General features: G+C 46.4%; 1 protein-coding gene across 3 annotated transcripts in view; it reads right to left on the reverse strand.

Moving 5' to 3' along the window:
- The window catches only part of LOC144174518 (proton-coupled zinc antiporter SLC30A1-like), a 62277-nt gene extending 47695 nt beyond the window's left edge, over positions 1 to 14582 (reverse strand). For 2 of the 3 annotated variants that reach the window (XM_077703259.1, XM_077703260.1), the window contains exon 1: positions 14230 to 14582. The gene's annotated coding sequence lies outside the window, so the exon portion shown is untranslated. Of the gene's footprint in view, positions 1 to 22; positions 157 to 14229 lie in introns of those variants that run through there. The other variant, XM_077703261.1, reaches the window with a different exon arrangement.
- Positions 14583 to 19227: the final 4645 nt, after the last annotated feature.

Consider the following 19227-nt stretch of genomic DNA (forward strand, 5'->3'; position numbering starts at 1 on the left):
ATGCCTTGAAAGGAAAATGTACCTTTTGGAGAACACGGTGGGGGACGGAAGTCTGTATCCTCTGCACAGGAACGGCTCACACACTTCGAAGCAGCACCGATTGACTGCCGACAGCCCGCGTTCGCCAGCGCCTGCTATTGTTCGTACTCGCTGCACAACGTCCTCGCGTGTGGCAATTCAGCGAAGCTGCTACCGGGACACTGGAAGGGACATAGCCAACGCTGTTTAGCCAAGGAAGTCTGCGGGATGTGAAGAGGTCCGCATCCAAATAAACCATCATTTCCCAGCGGTCAGTATCACATACCGTAAACAGCCCAGGAACGGAGAGGGGTCAGTAGTCGTTTGCTGCGAAATGAACATGCTTGTTAGTTAAGAAATGAAAGAGCCTGACTTGTCTTGGTGGTGTTCGGTGCAGCATTAGGGACGTGTCGTGCGCAGCTTGTTATCGACTCGTTTCCAAGTGCTCGACAGACAAGACGGACGCCGATAAAGTAGGCTCTGCCACTCGCTCGAGTCGAACTCGTCGGGAGAACGCTGGCGTCCTGCAGGGAGCACGCGTACCGTATCGTCTATCTGATCAGTCCTCAATTTAGGCCCAAGGCACCAGACGACGTTATCGTATGCTCCGCTCAAGCAGACCGTCAGCCTGACTAGTACGTACATCTTTGTCAAAATTTTCTAGACCAAGCCAAAAGTGCGCAGGACGCAGAAAATTCAGCGTACAAGCTGACGTCCCGAGCGAGACTCAAACATATTATGTCGGAAAGCTAGAGAAAACACCTTTCTTTCTTACTTTCACGAAATAATTTTGTCACGTTTAAGGGGGAAAGCTTATTCTTTGAATTGTTTGTGGTCCAGTAGGCTTAGGTTTGGCCTAGAAAATTTTGACAAAAGGCGTACATGGGGTCATCGCTTCACCCACTGATGACTTTCCCCACCTGCTAACAGACTAGACTGGAAGCTTCCTTTTCTGTGATCCAGTTTCGTAGGTCGAGCTAGGAGGGTTGAGTTAGAAGTGTTCTTAGCCCGTAACATGTCCGGGCGCCTGTTTTTCTCGTTTGGAGCATTACGCTCAAAGTACGCTCACTGAGCGGGTTTGAAGATTGCGCAAGGCCCACACTGTCTACACCGGGGCATTGCAGGGCAATATATTTAAAAATGTTTATGATTAAGTTCACTTGGCCACCGAACTAGAAGTGCACTAGCTTTTATTTGTTTAAATATTTATTGCAAAGAGAACCTAAAACACAACACGGCCGTCAAAGTTCAATTGTTTCAATGCCCACAAAACTCGCATCAGCAGTAAAAAGAATCAACCAGTTTATGGTTATTCCCTTACGCTGTATACACAGCTGAGATAGTCCATTGCCATCTGCCTCGCCAAACAAGATATTTGCCACCATGACAACTCGGCGCGTCCCTTCGCATGCACCACTGATATGGAGAACTACAAGTAAGGAATGCTGCAGAATTGCGAAAGTTGTTCACTAATGCGCCCGAATTTTTACACCGCTTCTCCCAACCATGTGTTTCTTAGGGGAAGGGGGGGGGGGGGGGGGGGGGGGGGACTGAAGGAACACTTCAACTTAGACAGCATATTCTCCTTTGCACTTTGTTTTTTTCTTAGTCGATCGCGCGAGGGTGATCGATCATTTTTGAGCTCATGTTGATTTTTATTTCTATATTATTTGAATATTTTAGTTGTTCCCGTGAGGCCACTGGGTTATACAGACCTTTAGATTTTGTTACTTTATTTTAAATATCTTTATTCTGATATAGTTCTTAATTTCCTGCGACTTCCGGTGGCTGCCAAGTTTGGCCATCACCCACCACGGTTGCTCAGGGACTAAGGCGTCGTACTACTGAGCCCAAGGACGCGGGTTTGATCCCTGCCGCGGCAGCCGTTTTTCTGGTGAGGGAAAAAAATGAAATTAAGCGCCCGTTTGTCGGGATCCCCAGGTGGTCTAACTTACCCGAGGCCATTCACTAAGGCATGCCCCGACCCCAGGTGCAATTTCAGCACGTAAATCCCCCAAATTGAGTCTGAGTTCGAGGCTTGACTATCTATTGCCAAATTGGTTGATTTGTCGTTTTGTTTATTTATATATTTTGCGAACCGTAATAGAGCGGACGTTCACAAAGCGCCGGTATCGTTTTTCTTCACTGTTCAGATGAATGCAGCAAGCTCTCCAGCGATAACAATCTATACCTATGGAGCCGGGAGGTCGATGTGACCAACCTACAAGCCCACAGACAGACAGACAGACAGACCACCTCCGTCACTAACCATAACCATAAAGTTCTTTCCTTCCAAACCATACATGCTCAATAGGGCAGAAACTTATGAAGTATGAAAAAGGCTTAAACGTGCATAAAAAATTCTCAATTTTCAAGGTACGCGCAATATAACCTATGGAATTTATTTTCTTAAGCGAATCGTTCTATGCCTCACTGATGGCGACCATCCCGTCACCAAAACGCACTGCGGGAAAGCCAACTTTACAAAATGGGTTTCAGAAAACGATGACGATGATAAGTGAAGGCACATCAAGCACCTCAAGAAAAAAAAACACATCCCGTGGTCGGAATCGAACCTGGGTCCCCTCGCGTTGTAAAGCCTACGAAGCAGCTTCCCGTTTTAACCGCCTTTCTCTTTAATTTAAGAAAGGCGCTGTGATCTTTGCTCTGAATATAACTGAATGGCTCACGCAAATGTTAAAAAAACGATGTTTAGGACTTTTAAAGACCTCACCTCAAAGGAGGTCACCTGATTAATACCGCGGAAAAAAAAACGTGTGTCAAAACAGCCCTCGCCAAATTTCAGGGCGACCAAGTTACAAAACTGGGTTTCACGCCGAAAGGCTGTCCACACAACTGTCGACAGAAACAAGAACTTTAAACAGTTTTAGAAATGTCGCTCCAAATCAATTTTTAAATGTTGAACGTGTTTTCGCCCTTCCCTCAATATCCTCGGCCCAACCTTGCCGATTTCCCGCGCGTATTTTTGTCGGGTTAATGCGTGTTGATAGTTTACCTCCTTTAGCAGGTTATTGAATAGCAGATACACGTGTTTTTCTCTTGTGTTTTTTTTAATTAAATACTGCGGGATAAGTCGGGTAAAGTGCTAACTAGCCATAAAAATGACAAGTGCCGGCTGAGTTAGCTAAATGCCCATGCGCTTGCGCAGTTTTCGTCCTTGCGACCGCACTTGCAGATATTATTCCGCTAAAGATCACTTGCTTGTGCCCTTTTTTTCTGCTTTGATGCAACTATAGTTCTGGGTTTTGAGAGTTTATCTTACGGAACTCTGTGTATGCGACACCTACGCGGCTTTCAGTTTGCCTATGCGTTGTGATTCCTCGTAACCGCTTTGCTCTGAGGGCCCGTTCAGTTTTCTTGGCAGTTTGCTCAGCAATAAGCGGCAGAGCTAAGCAAACGAAAATTTCACAACGCTAAGCACTCCAAATTTTCGCGGTATCTGGTGAATCATTCGGTCAGCATTATATATCCCGGCGTGATGGAAAACATTAACCAGGCATGAAACTGAGCCCTGCCCTATTTGCCCATCGTTGAAACCACAAAACAAGATAAAATCTTGAGCGAGAACACCCGTCATATATATACGGCCCAGCATGATAACTAAAGCAAATAAAAAGCAGCCACATCCTGACTATAGCGTTCACAACGATACCGTATTTATAAGGCGTCATGAATACAAGGCGAGGATGCAGTTTGAAGAGTAACATAACATAACAAAACTTTACTACAGAATGTGGACGCGTCGGTCAGCATGGGGAAGAAAGGAAGGTGGGGAGGGGGGGGGGGGAGAGTTTAAAGGTTACATTCGGCGGTCGACGCCTGAGGAGCGCGCGAACTCCCACAGAGAAAGCGGCGTCTGCCGTAGTGGCGGGTTCAGCGGGGTTGTCCACTCCACAAGCCACAAGGGTAAAAAAAATTACGGTATTCTATATATATATATACAAGAAAGAAAACTTTGAACAAGGTAAAAGCACGATTGTTGCCAACGTTTGATGATGATTGATTGATTGATTGTGGGGTTTAACGCGCCGACGCAACGCAGGCGATGAGGCGCGCCGTAGTGGAGGGCTCCGGATTAATTTTGACCACCTGGGGATCTTTATCGTGCGCCGAAATCTCGTACACACGGGCGTTTTTGCTTTTCGCCTCCATCAGAAAAGCAGCCGCCGCGGCCGGGAATCGAACCCGCGACCTCGTGCTCTGCCAACGTTTCAGCAAAGAGACTTGCTTTCGTCATATATATATATATATATATATATATATATATATATATATATATATATCAGAATATGAAATGAGGGGCTCGTTGAAAATAAGACAGAAATAAGAATTGGCAGTCAAGAAGACCTCAGAAAGCAAAGGGGAGGATGTAGTAGCTCAAGATAAAGAATTTGGAAAATAAGAAAGTGGAGAAAAAATGCCCGCCAGGTGGGATCCGAACCCACAGTTTCGGATCCCACGGTTCGGATCCCACCTGGCGGGCATTTTTTTTTTCTCCACTTTCTTATCTTCCAAATTCTTTATCTTGAGCTACTACATACTCCCCTTTGCTTTCCGAGGTCTTCTTGACTGCCAATTCTTATTTCTATATATATATATGAGAAGGTAGACACACGTATGAAAACGATGATTGAACTAACGTTTCGACCGGGGTCCGATCTTCGTCAGAGTAAAAACGAAGACCGGACCCCTGTCGAAACGTTAGTGCAATCATCGTTTTCATACGTGCGTCTACCTTCTCATGTATTTTCGAAAGCAAATCCCGGAACTTGTGTGTATATATATATATATATATGTATATATATATATATGTGTGTGTGTGTGTGTGTGTGTGTGTGTGTGTGTGTGTGTGTGTGTGTGTGTGTGCGCGTGTGTGTGTGTGTGTGTGTGTGTGTGTTCGCGCGATGAATGAGTTCCAGGATTTGGTTTCAAAAATACACGAGGTGCAGGACACACGTGTGAAAATGATGGTAAAACTAACGTTTCGACCGGGGTACGGTCGAAACGTTAGTTTTACTATTGTTTTCACACGTGCATCCCGCCCCTCATGTATATATATATATATAAATATATATATATATATATATATATATATATATATATATATATATATATGACTGATACAATGGATTTTGGAAAGAAAAACCTAGCCTTAGTTTCGAATAAATACGGTATTCAAGTTTACTGACACGCTCCAGGCAACGCTGCTCCATGCTGCCATTTGTATTCAACTCCTACAATTTGAGCGGACGCTATTCCGTTACAAAAATAAACGTTCTCCTCTTCATGTTTTGAATGACTTAGCCTTAGCCAGGGAAATCTGTCTGTTCCTCTGTAATGCTTGGTGGGTCACACTTGCTGCATACGAAAATACCAATAATAAAACGCGCCAAGGGTTTTTTTATATCAGACTCCTGATATTGATCCAAGAAAATGGTCTTCCCAGCAATGCATTTGCAGAAAGAAATGAAGCTGATTTTAAGGGGCTCGGTGTATCGCTTTATAGGAATCATCATCAACAACAACAGCCTATCTACGCCCACTGCAGGGCAAAGGCCTCTCCCATTATTATTACCTCGGTCCTGTGCCAACTGTGACCAATGTATCCCCGCAAACTTCTTGATCTCATCTGCCCATCTAACTTTCTGTCGCCCACTGCCACGCTTGCCTTCTCTAGGGATCCACTCTGTTACCCTTAAGGACCGACGGTTATCTTTCCTTCGCATTAAATACCCGGTCCACGCTCATTTCTTCTTGTTAATTTCTGCTAATGTGTCCTAACACGCGTTTGTTCCCTGGTCCACTCCGCTCTCTTTTGTCCCTTAAAGGAGCACTGACACGATAATTATATGTTACACTTTTATTGCTTTTATCGATGCTTAATGGTCTGGCGAACCTGAAACAGCCCTTCAAATACTTCAGCGCGCGATAGTTAATTACATTGAACGGCCTGAAAATCGTTTGTTTCAAATTCCCGCGCTTTCAGCCCGAACGGCGCATATGACAGCCTCCCGGTTTCACCTCACCGCTTTGTGCGGACGTCACCGGCGCCCGCTTGAGAGGGTGTTGCGCCCGCTCGCCGCTCGTGGGGCCGCACGCGTGAAGTGACGTCACGAGTTTTTGGCGAGTGCTGTCGTGTCACTTCTTTTTCCTCTCCTGGAGTGATGTCACGCTGATGTCCATTTGCTGAGTGCCGCTCCGCGCGCTGCTCCGTCGGCGCGATAAATGCGATCCAATTGAACTATGTTCTTCGCGTCGCAGGCCGCTCATATTTCAGCCAGGGTATTCTGTTGAGTGAAGGAAGCGAACTGTGCAATAATATTAACGCCGAAAATTGGTGTCAGTGCTCCTTTAATGTTACACCTATCATCTTCCGTTCCACTGCTCGCTGAGTCGTCCTCAGTTTAAGTTGAACCCTCTTAGTGAGCCTCCAAGTTCCTGCCACGTAAGTGAGTACCGGTAAAATTCAGCTGTCACACACTTTCTTCTTCAGGAACAATGGTAGGCTCCCACTCATTATCTGAGAATGTCGGCCGTATGCACTCCACCTTATTCTGAGCACTCCACTCCCCTAAGAATACACGCAGTTTTATGGGGATTCTAATGCCCTGGGGATTTTATATCTTTATAAAAGACCGCGCATATAATCACTAAAGATGTATTTCTAGCAAAGTGTAAGTGTACAATTGTGAAGCTGACCTTGAAGGGGCTTGGCATGTCGCATTTTTCAGAGGAACATGGGGTCTTATTTGGTTATTTAAAGCCCTAGGCCTTTTTTACCTTTGCATGGTACTCAACTTCTCGTTTGGTACCCGAAAATCGGCCGCGTATCTTCCGTCGTCGAAAGACGATAGCGTCGTCGAAAGTCGATAGCGTCGTCGAAAGACGATAGCCTTCTGCCGCCTCTGCCACGTAAATGTCCCTCTTCTCTCCTTCGCCCACCTCACAGACCCTTCCCCTCTGTTTCGCTCCTCCCACGACAAACACGGAGGACGTTTGCTAATGTCTATTCAATTTTCGCGTGTTCCACCGCTCGCCTGCCACCTAATGGAACCTTTCGTTACTGTTGAACTCGAAACGCCGTCACGAGGTTCAAACTCGTCGTGGGGTCGCTTTGTATTTCGGGGTCAAAACATTGTTTTCAACGCGTATTTATTTTTTGCTAGCGCAAATAGCAAACCCCCATTTATTTTCAAATAAAAGCAGACTGCGTGTTCCAGTTGTGCATTGATGTTTTGCTTCAAACATGCCTAATGTTTTCTTTTGCTCAACAATGTTGTCAAGTATAAGGTATGTTTAGAGATTTAGCGGTTCGGAAATGTGTTGCCTTAAAAAACCTCCGTTCATGTATACATTTGACTTTAGGCCGGATGGCTGAATCGAGTGACAGGCAGACAGGCATACAGACAGACCAAAATTTTCGGGTAGCCCAAGATGTTTTCCAAGCAGGGCATGCCCGCAACAGTGAAGCCGACTTTGAATGGGCTCGATGTGCAGCAGAGCGGCTGAAATGCTTTTCATAATTAATTGACAGCGGAAGCTCTTGGAGCGGAAAAGAGAAAATACTGGCGTGCGCACAATAGCCGTTTTAACAGCGATGCTGTTTAGTCTGGTGGTTGGGCCGGTGAACATGCGCAGAAAAACCTCGGAAAGCGATGACGTCATCGCGTGCGCGGCACCGCATCATCGTAGTTTTCCTTCGCCGCGCTCAGGCGGGACTCGTGTCGCCACCTGCCGGAAGCGCGGTACAACTGGTACAAGCACTGCTTTGAAAACGCGTCGCGGGGTGGCTTGCCCTACCGCTTGTTGCGACGAGTAATGCAGTTTTGACGGTGTAAAGACAATAATTAAGGCCAAAATGAAAGAGGCCACGAGGCTGAGAAGCGATAACGTTAATTAACTTCTTAATTAGCGTCCCACACGCCAGCCCACACAAGCCAAATGGGGGCGAACGAAGGAGTAAATCAAACGCTCGTCCCGCTGCGCCCTCCACTACTCTTGGAGCTTCACCGCAAAGCCGGTGGGCACGCGTACATTGTGCGTACTTTAATGACCGAGTATTCATTGCTCTTTGGGGAAGGGGGGTGCTAACGACGACGCCACGCAGAAAACTTGACAGAGTCGAAGCATAGCCACGTATAAACCTCGTCGAAGCAATAATAAGCTGGACCTGCCACGTTGGCTCAGTGGCTGCTGAGCACGAGGTCGCGGGTTCAATTCCCGGCCGCGGAGGCCGCTTTCCTGATGGATGTGAAAAGCAAGAACGCGTGTGCGAGATTTCGGTGCTCGTTAAACATCCTCAGGTGGTCAAAATTAATCCGGAGCCCTCCACTACGGCGCGCCTCATCGCCTGCGTTGCGTCAGCGCGTTAAACCCTACAATCAATCAATCAATGTTTGCGCATTCTTCGCTCCACTAGTGCGAAGCTGCCAAAGGTTTTTTTTAAGCATTGCACAAAAATATTCCTCGATGGGTTTTTTTTTTTTGGTCTTGAAATTTCATTTTTACAAAAACTTTTTCAGCCGGAACAGACATTTAGTCCTTTCTTGGGCAATAAATGTACGAACATCACAGGCAACGGTTTTCAGATTAAGTAGTTAATGCGCTCGCTATATACACGATGAAAATAAAAACGAGAATTCCTCTGAGCATTCCTTTCAATGCTGTGTGCCCGCATTCTCTGACACAGGCCTGCTTTGGTGCCTGCGTAATGATTCCGTACACGACGCTAATAGCAACCAATAGAGAAGCGGTTCTGTACACGGCTTGTAACCTGTGGTGTACATATGACCATACCATTGTCGGGTGGCGTACGTCCGCGAAAATTAGCAAGCGAACGGTGCGAAAAGACAAGGCCGGCCTACTTGAGTCATCCTTGTGCGGCTCAGCTAGCCCATTTGGCAGGACATCCGCGTGAAAACAACGTACGAAGGCCCACCAGACAGCAATAGCAACTTGAAACTAAAACAGCGTGCAATGGGTGCGAGGGAGTCAAGCATCCGTCGACCGCCCGCTTCCCCTTGCGCGCGCGCTAACAGCTAGAGGTCATTGACCCCGCGAAAGAAGGCCTGCGGTTGCAACACGTGTTGGTTTCTCACGGGCTCGGCTATTTCGGCTTCCTGGACACGCGCAGGAAATCGCAGCGTGTGAACGAACCAGAGGGGAGGAAAAATACCATCCACTCCGCCACCTGTTGAAGCTCCATTGAAGAAAATGGTGGCACTATAGTGGGAAAAGACATGCACGTACGATTTACCCCTCTCGCAATGACACAAAGTTTTCGCCGCCGCTGCGGAATGGTGTACGCGCCCGCATATCGATTGAAAGCTGGACTGGTGGGCCTCCGGATATCAGACGCTAAAGAAAGAATTCAAAAAGTCAAGAAAGAGCGCGAACTCTGTAACGTCCTGTATTATCTGCACAAAAATGCGTAATTGGTGATGTTGACACATGTGATCGTTATAATACTGTAAATGTACATTATCTGTCGAAGGAAGAAAAAGCTTGAAATGTAGAGGAGGTGTAGGGATGTCGGCACAATAGTAAACAATGCCAGGAATCTCTGTACACTTTAAAACGAAGTTTTAGTGTTCCCAGCGACGGCGTCTGGAACGCGAAAACGCCGAAGTGAAAGAAAAAAAAAACATTTCCCGTGGCCGGAATTGAACCTGGGTTGCCCACGTTGTGAATTCAGCGCCTATCACATTGCTCCATTTCGACATGGTCGAAGCGGTTTGGAAAACTCAGACGACAACCAAATAATCCGTCACGAGCAAGCTCCCCGTTCAACCATCGTCGTCGTTTGACGAAGTGGTGCAGTGCTTTTTATTTGTGTTTCGGTTTGTTTGTTTTTTTTTTTGTTTTTTTTTTTAATTTTGTGTTCGTCGTGGGAAGGCGATATATAAAACAGATCTTTTTGATTTCGTTCCTTTATTGTTATTATTGCTCCTTTTTATTTTACTTTTTTATCTATTTTTGCCATTTTTGTGCAGATGCAGGACCTTACATGGTGTCGTGTGAGGGCGGTGCGTATGAACGACAGTTTTAGTTTTGTTAGTTAGGTGTTAGTGTCTCTTGAATTCGTTTACGCTGTTATAACCATGACAAGTGTTAACTTTGGAAATTATGGCTTTGAGGGCAGGCGCAGGGCGTTTCGCGGTTGGTGCTGTGGGGCACTCGGCAAGGGAAGCGCTGCGTTTAAAAACATGTTGGATTGGATTGGTTTTTACCATTGTAAATAAGAAAACAATGCATTAAAAAAGTTATACGGGTTAAAAGCAAACACAAAAGCAAGAGAGCTCGAGCTGCAATAAGAATAAAAGAAACGACAGGCCCCAACAGGCGGCGCGCCAGCATTGCGAATGCGGGAAAATTGATTCGAGCACAACTTTATTCGTTCATCATGGCAGGAACAAGAGAGGAGGGAAAGAACGTGAGGCGTAGGAGAGAGGGAGAGAAGAAAGTGTTACATGGCAGGAATGGTAACCATAAAAACGCTATCGTCTTTCAACGATATTTGCAGCGAAGCATGCAGATACGCGGCCAATTTTATCGTCATCTTTTCAGTAGCCACTGTTTAGGCGCAGCACCGGCAAACAAATCCCAACAAAACAAAAATCTAAACGCCACCATGAATGTGAGAACGTTTGGGTGTGTGTTTTCTTGTGGCGAGTCGTGGCGTAAATATTGCTGCGTCATCCAATGACCCAACATGCTCGCGTTCTACAAACAGTCGCCACGAGCAGCTAACCAGCCCATCACGAGCGAGCGAGCTAGCATGTTGCCTCAGTGTACCTCCCAGGAGTACGGAATCATTTTAGACGGGGCAAGACTTTCCGAGCGCCAGATCGCAACGAGGCCTTCGAGCTCATCGGTTGTGCGGATATATATCTCAGAGCTTGCTTGCCCATCTCACATTTTGAGTCGCTAGTCGACCTGTTATCCATCACAGCGCGAGGGTACTTCCGCGTTATCCTTTTTTTACAGTAAGTTGTACAATTCTAGATCAGAAGACTTTTAACAGCGGGGCTTTTGTAGCTGGCCGTAATGTGTGGTGCGTAACGCTTAACGCGTTAAAAATACCAAGAAAATGCCGAGCGCTCGTGAGCGCGTGCCTCGTGGCAACCGTCCAGCGTACCCGGCTCCCGCGCAGTGGTCATGTGTCCTCCACAGCTCACGTAGAAAGAAGTCCTGCAGCTTCGCCAGTTCTCGACATGGGGCGGCCGCGGAGAGTACGCACGCCCGTGGAAGCTAGAAGCCGCGCTACTTGCAGGTCCGCTCCCTCGATTTGACGAGCAGGAACTGGTGGAAGTCTACAATGGCAAGGATGAGCTTGCAGCAGCCTTGCCCACTCCGTGTAATGTCTGGCATGAGGAGCACGACGATATCGATGAATATGACGATGACTACTGCTGGTACAGTGCAAGGCGACGACGGAACGTGTAAATAAACAATTGAAGACTTGTACAAATGCGTGGTGATGTGTCCTTCAGTGCTTAAAGAAATCCTGCATCTTCGCTATGGTTCAAGCCTTGCGCGGCTTAGAGCAAGCTTCCGAAGTTTTGTGTGTGAGAAAAAAAAAGAACGCATTCCCGAGGCTGACGCTATGAGAAGGCCACGCACGTATAGTAGGGACTTTTGAAGAGCAGCGTGCCTACGAAGAGCGCCGAATGGAGCAGATAAAACAGTGTGATCGACGGGATAGATGTGACCAAAGAATCAAGGTGTGACACACCTCGGTGCCAGTCGTTGGTTAATGTGGATGTTTGCAAGCCAGACAAGAAGTCTTTCATCCAGTCTATGTTGGAAGAGTTCGGACTGCAGTACTATAATGATTCCCATCAGCCAACCGCCAAACACAAGTCATTTGTGCACTTAACTTTCGCAAACTACCTCTCTGAAGGTGTAATCGAAGTCTCCAAACCACACCGGAAGTGGTCCATTCAGTATAAATTGGAAGAGTTTGGACTGCAATACAAAAGCTATGCTGATTCACATCAATCAATCATCGTACGTAGGCCATGTATAGACTTAATTCTTATAAAATACCATGAACCCCTGACTCGCAGGAGGATAATGGCGCCGGATGTGGGCGTGTCTGTGTCGTGTAACGAAAGACGGCCTTGTGATGGCCACAGTGTGTATATATCTACAGGCATAGCCAAGGAAAATATCGAGAGTTTCATGACCACGGGCATTGCGTGGGTTGGCCGTGATGACACTTATTCTGCGCTGACCATTGGCGACTTGAGGGTGGAGATTTCAAAGCCAGAAATGAAGCGGCGAACTCAGTTTGGGTTGTAAGGTCTATAGCTTTGTTTGAAGTGACACGCCAATTTAAGTGACTTAACTGCTCAACAATGGTCCTGTAACCGGGAGTATGTCTGGGGTAGTAAACGAAGCGTTCATTCTACTTTATTGTAGTCACGGATATATCATATGATAAATACAGATATGTATGCCCTTGTCTAACCCTGTGCGATGCGCTTCGTTTGTTGTCGACCTTTACAAAGAGATATGGCTCCTCCTTTTTTTTTTAAGGAATGATGATTATGGTGCTCATGCATATGTTATGTCTTATATTAAACGGGCAACACGGAGAAAAAAGGCCTGATACATTTTGCTGGCGATGTGAACTCACAATTATTTCAACGTGCTACATGTAAAGGGCGTTAAAAAGAGATGTTAGAGAAAGTTTAAGGAAACGCGAGTCGATTAATAATACAAGAATTGTCGTCTGATTTCAAGAATCACGTATACGCTGCACATTCCGTGTGCCATGTCGTCGCAATAAGCATGAACGGAACGTAACCCCACCGAGTAACTAACCAACAGGTTGCATTCGACAGCCCATAACAAGCCGCTAAATAAACGCGTTCTTTCCGACGGTAATGATGCCAGGAAATTGTTGGCACCGTCATTTTGCTAAGGCGGTATCCTCGAAGGCATGTATTAGCAGCAACGTAACCTTGAAGAGTAGTTATTGTATTTTTATTAGCGAAAATAATAACACAGCAAGTTTGAGGTGGCGTTGTGCTGCTGAGCACGAGGACGTGAGTTCGATTCCCGGCGGCAGCGGCCGCTTTTCTGATGGGCGAAAAGCAAAAAACGCCCGTGTGTACGAGATTTCGGCGCGCGTTGAAGGTCCCCAGGTGGTCAAAATTAATCCGGAGCCCTTCACTACGACGCGCCTCATCACCTGCGTTGCGTCGGCGCGTTAAACCCTACTACCAATCAATCAAGTACGAGGTAGACATTCCTGAAAGCATAAATACCCGCAGTATTCAAGTCGTGGACCAGTGCTGCTCCATTAGGGAAATTACGTAGTGGCACTTAGATTTTCAGAATTGTCTATTGAGGATTGCGTAAGTGATTCCCCGTCGCCCTCCGCTACGGAAATGAAAGGTGCTAAAGCCATTTTACACAAGGCTAATCAGCGGCGGCGAAGAGCCAAGGTAACCGAACAGCTGTGCAAGCACGTTAACGGGTCACTTCTAGCAGCAAGCTGGTAGCGGATAGCGGAAAAAAGACAGTACACAAAACAGGGGCGTCGGTTTGAATGGAACGAAGCCAGTCAAGATGTGACAGTTCGGAAACAGCCGCGCCATTTCAAAGAACCCCAGGTCGCCTGACATTCTGAAGTGCATTTTGTACATATTTAGAACAGCACACAATAAAACAAGAACTAGACCAGCAAGCACTCACAAGATGTGTTTGTGTGTGCTTCCTTTTGTAGTCTTAGTTTTATTGGACGAAGTTGCAAACATGAATCAAATTCAACTAGCCCGGCGGGTCTGCCTTTTGTTTGTATTTGCACGCGTGCGGAATATCACAATAACCTTTTCAATTACCCGTAGGTAAATAAACGCTGTTATACAACGCATCGTCTTTGATATACTGCCGGTTTTCTTTTCTTTTCTTTTTTTCGGGGAAGGGGAAGGGGCGTAAGGAAATAAGTGACGACAAAAAAAAAATGAAATACGAGCTCGGCAGTGAAGCCCTCTCCACGAAGGTTAACTTCCTGCCGCTCGCCGGCGCGCACAGCTGACGCGCTTACGTAGTCAGCCAGCTGGCAGCAACGAGGCGTGTCGTATACACACACACAAAAGGTCTTATAAACCCGCCATCCCACATACGCAGCTTGCGCGATGTCGCACGTGCAGTCGGCGAAACTCGTGAACCAACACTCACTCGTTACTCGTATCCCACACAACTCGATGCCGAGTCAAGATGCGGTCCAGATGCTGCCCTCCAGGCGCCGAGGCGCGGGCGACGCCCGCTCGGCGACAGCGACGACGAGCACGTGGACCCCTTCGGCGGCGGCGGCGGGCGACGTCAGTCCGGCTTCACCGCAACGCCGATCGCGCACTCCCGTCCAAGCACCACCGGCCCCGCTCATGAGAGCGATAGGCGCCTCACAAGTTTATCTCGTTCCTCCCGCGGACCTCAGCGAGGTCGTTCGCGCCCACACGCGTTCCGAGCGCTACTCCGCGACGACGACGCTACTGACGCTCGCCGCAAACGCGTGCTGCAACGCAGTTGCCGTAGGCAAGGCCGTTGCGGCCGTGTTCGCCGACTCAGCGCTACGTTCCTCTCTCTCTCCCTCTCTCCTTTCTATGGCGAACTCCGATCATCTGTTACATCCTCGCGCGCCCCGCGGCGTCCTACTGGGAAGCTGCGCTGCGGCCTGCGTAAGCATTCACCAACCACATGGATGCAAAGGCGGCAATTTTGAACATCCGGAGAAATCCGTGTCGGGCTAAAAGCGTAGCGCGGTTCGTTTGTAAGTGTATTGCAGCAAATATGTTTGCTTGTCCGGCGATGTTCTTCATCGAGGCTTCCTCGATGCGCTGCTGCAGGCGCAACTTGTTTTACGGCAAGTTTGCCGCCTGTACGGGCAGCGAGTCCAGAGCCTGAGGGCAAGAACCCTGATAGCATTTGTCAAACCCGCCATGATCGCTGTCGCTGTGCGGAGAGCATCGAATAAGATCGCATCTGTTGATTCAGTCAGAGACGGCGTCTTTGCGCTTTTTTTTTTTTTCGGGCCATTTGACTCGCACCCACCGTCGGGCTCCTCTATCTAACGGATCAAACATATGGGGGCGTATACACGTCGACGTCGTACCAGTAGCAGTCTTAGTTTTTCAAAAAAAAAATTATTCCAGGCGCTATAGCGAGATACATTATACTGGAATGTCTCTCAAAAACGCTGGGCAGTGACCATTGTGTCATTCAGTAACAAATTCCGCATCATCAAACTCGTTCACAAAACATTGGCAGTGCCCGAATAACTGATTGGCACAAATTCGGTGAATTGGCACCAGTGAGTCCCATTGAATCAATCGCAGATTGTACACAAAGAATGTAAGAAATTTTTCAACAACAAACTAAAGAAATGCGCATTTTCTACACCTGTGGAAGGCCCGAAGAGGTTTAACTAAAAGATGGGAAAAAATCGGCAGAAATTCAGAGAATTGACTACTAATACGTAGCATTCTTATGCCACTTGTCTAGAGTGAGTCCTTTAAAGCCAGATATGGCTATGGGTAACTAAAGATGTATTATTTTATTCTTTTTAAGTTTACTTTTGTTTCTTTTCGCCAATGATGTCAAATTATAGCGATGAAGTGACTTTACTTCGGAAATTGTTTTTTTTTTTCGAAGATGCAAGGCATACTGCAGAGTTGGTCCGTTCACGCAATTTTTTATTCGTATATCCAGTGTTATTTAGCGGAATTTTTTTTTCTTCTTCGGTTTTGGAGTGAGATGTATACGGTGCAAATTTCTTACTTGTCAGATCATTTTCGTTAAAATTTTATTTTTTCTATTTCTCTTATTTTTTGGTTTTTTGACGTTCTGTACGACTATTTGCGCGATTGTAACGATTTGCGCTATTGTAACGATTAAAGGTGGAACTTGCGCCAAATCTGTATTTTTGTGGAAATGCAGAGCGTTACAGGGTTTTCCGCCTTTTTCGCTATTTTATAGTTCGTATTTCGTTCTTTTGCAAGCTATTTTTTTTGTGTTTATTCTTCGGTTTTGGGGGGAGATGTACAAGATGTACATTTTTCATTTTGTGAGATCATTCATGATAAAATTTTATTTTTTCTGTTTTTTTTTTAATCTGTCCGACCATCATCTCCATTTACATAGTTATAACGATTAAAGATCGAAATTCCGCTAAATCAACATTTTTGTGGAAATGCAGAGCATTACACGGTCCCTGCTTGGGGTGGGGGGGAGGGGGGTAGTCGGCAAAGAATGCTACGTATTAATACGCATTAAGACGTAAAACAAACCGAAAATTACATCTTTGGATAGCTAAACGAACGCAGGAAGCCGCTGATTATGCTAGAACTCTACGTCAACAAAATAGGGCGCAATTCTTTATGCAATTGCAGGGCACCCTTGGTACCCGCCGCACGAAGCACTTCCTTCGATCTGTGATGGGAAATAAGGAGTCAAAATCAGTCACAGCCAACCAATTAAGGCGACTTATTTATAGTTATCCGCAAACAGAGGTGTAACTTCTCGATGGTCTCCAAAAACCATGGAAAGAAAATGGTGGCCAAATCGTGCAGCCTTTCCCATCCTATAATGCGCTGCCAACCCCGAATTGTATGCACTCTTCCCCGTCGCCTAAATTGAAGCTGCAGCCCGCAACCTCACCCGGAACCCTACATTGGGAAATGACAAAATTGCAAAAAAACTCCTCAGAAACCTCGACATTGAAGTACTAGAAGGCTTATTAGATTACACGAGTATTAACTGGATCAGGAGACAAATACGCTCTCAGTAGAAGCATGCTGGTATGACACTAATTCCGGAACCTGGGAAGTCTTTAGCCCCAGCGAACCTAGTGCCCATTTCACTAATTTCCTGTGTAGGAAAATTATATGAACATTATATGAATTTGAACATATGGTCCAAAATCGGCTTTCACCATACCTTAAAGACCTTGAATATTCTCCAAATACCACGTATGGCTTCCACCCACACCTATCGATTCAGGACATACTCATCCAAATTAAAAAGGAAATGGTTGACCGGCTTCCCAAAAGACATAAGCGCTGCATCCTTGCTGTATGCATATAAACAGTGCTTTTTATTATGTCAGTCACCAAGCTTTTCTTCATGGTTTCGCGTCCGTTGATTGTGGGCCGGGAATGTACGATTATGTGTCATTTTCCCTTACCAATCGTACGTCAACCATAGGAACATAGGAATTAGCCACCTGCGCTCTGCACCATTCAAGACGATCTCACGTGGCACCCTCCAGGGCTCAGTAATCTCACCCCTTTGGTTTAATGTTGCCATGAAGGATCTTCCCCCTTTATTACAAAAAATACCGCACATTCGGCATGGAGTCTACGCGGATGATACCAGCTTATGGACACCTACAAATTGTATGGGTGAACAACAAGATGTACTTCAAGAAGCTATAAACAAAGGTCAGAACTACCTCCAATACGAGGCCTCAAATGCGCGCCGGAAAAATAAGCGCTTTTAACATTTTGTAGTGGTACGACGAGACAAAGTAAGACCATCGTTCCAGACCAGGTCCTACTCATAAATGGCCAACCCGTTCCAAGTGTGCCACGTTCGCGAATTTTGGGGCTTGTTGTCCCCAAAAATGGCTCAGGAATCAGGAAAATCGCCCCTTTCAAAAAGTCTGTTAACCAGTTTATGCACATTATTCGGCACATCGCACACCGTCGCTACGGCATTAAAGAATAGGACACCCTTAGAATTATACAAGCCATACTGATTAGCAGAATCGCATACGGAACCCCGTACCTGGCACCTAAAACGAATGAGATTTATTTATTTATTTATTTATTTATTTATTTATTTATTTATTTATTTATTTATTTATTTATTTATTTATTTATTTATTTATTTATTTATTTATTTATTTATTTTGCAAGTGCTTCCAGCCTTGTTACCGGGCCTTATTCGGAACAAACAAAGATCAAAAAAGACAGTAGACAATGAACAAAAACTGCCGCCAGGCCTACAAACCGCCCTTGTGTTCTTCTTCAAGACGTCGACATCAAAATTACTACAATTAAGCGTGCGTAACAGTTGGGAAGAACTACAGGAAACGCACCACGTTTCCCAAATAGAGCGCTTGAGGATAACACCTATGGGGCGCGTGACTCTTCGACGATATAGGTTATAGTATACCACTGGTTAAAGATAAAAAACAAGTATACTTTTGAAGACACGCCAGTGCATGCGTGGGGCTCCAATACCACGAAACATGCACCCGACTTACAACAAGGACTGAAGAATTGCCCGAGCACGAGCCATGTCCACAAAATATAACAATGACCGCGATACGTTCTATGTGGACGTATCTCCTTATCCGCACCATCTTGTCCATGTAGCCTGTTTAGTGAACAAACGGACAGGAAATAACGTCCACCACGGTCAAGACCACATCAATCGATACTGTCGAAGAAGCCGCAATAGCCCATGCAATAACGACTGCCCACGACACAGTCACCGTAATCACGGACTCCCAGACCGCTTGCAGAAATTATCAGTGAGGATGCGTTTCCAAAATGGCCCTCCACATTCTCCAAATAAGCCTGAATACTTCCGAGGTCTACACAGTCTGCGTTTAAGGCCACGAATACCTCGAGGGAAACTAGGCGGCTCACGCCGCTGCCCGCGCCTTGTACACCGGGCCGTTTCTCTCGCGGGAGGATCATCACCCCTGGCATCTAATCATTAACCTCTCCTGAGCTGCACGGATATATTGGCCAACTACCGACACCAACGGCGAATGTTCCCCACATCCACACGCGCAACTCACAAAAGATGAAGCCATGGACCACACCATCAGGAGACTTTAAACCAACACCTATTCGCACCGCACCCTCCTCCATTCCGTGTATCAAACCGAATATCAAGCCACCTGCAATTATTGCCCCGCGCTCGGTACCCTATAGCATCGGGTATGGGAGTGCCAGGAAACGCCAGGTTTACAACCCATCTCCAATCCCTCCATTCAACAGTGGATGGCGTGGTTGGCCGACAAGGACCCTACGATCCAGCTTGACCTGGTGAACAGGAGCCGCGCAGCCATTCACAACCCGGACTGAGGGGATCCCGGACTGAGGATCCCCTCCTCCACTGGGCGGGTGCCCTAACAGCAGCACCTGCTTTTTTTATTCATCCATT

The sequence above is a fragment of the Haemaphysalis longicornis genome, unplaced genomic scaffold (assembly GCF_048455015.1).
Source record: "Haemaphysalis longicornis isolate Haplotype H1 unplaced genomic scaffold, Haemaphysalis longicornis Haplotype H1 scaffold_3, whole genome shotgun sequence".
NCBI classification, from domain to species: Eukaryota; Metazoa; Arthropoda; class Arachnida; order Ixodida; family Ixodidae; genus Haemaphysalis; species Haemaphysalis longicornis.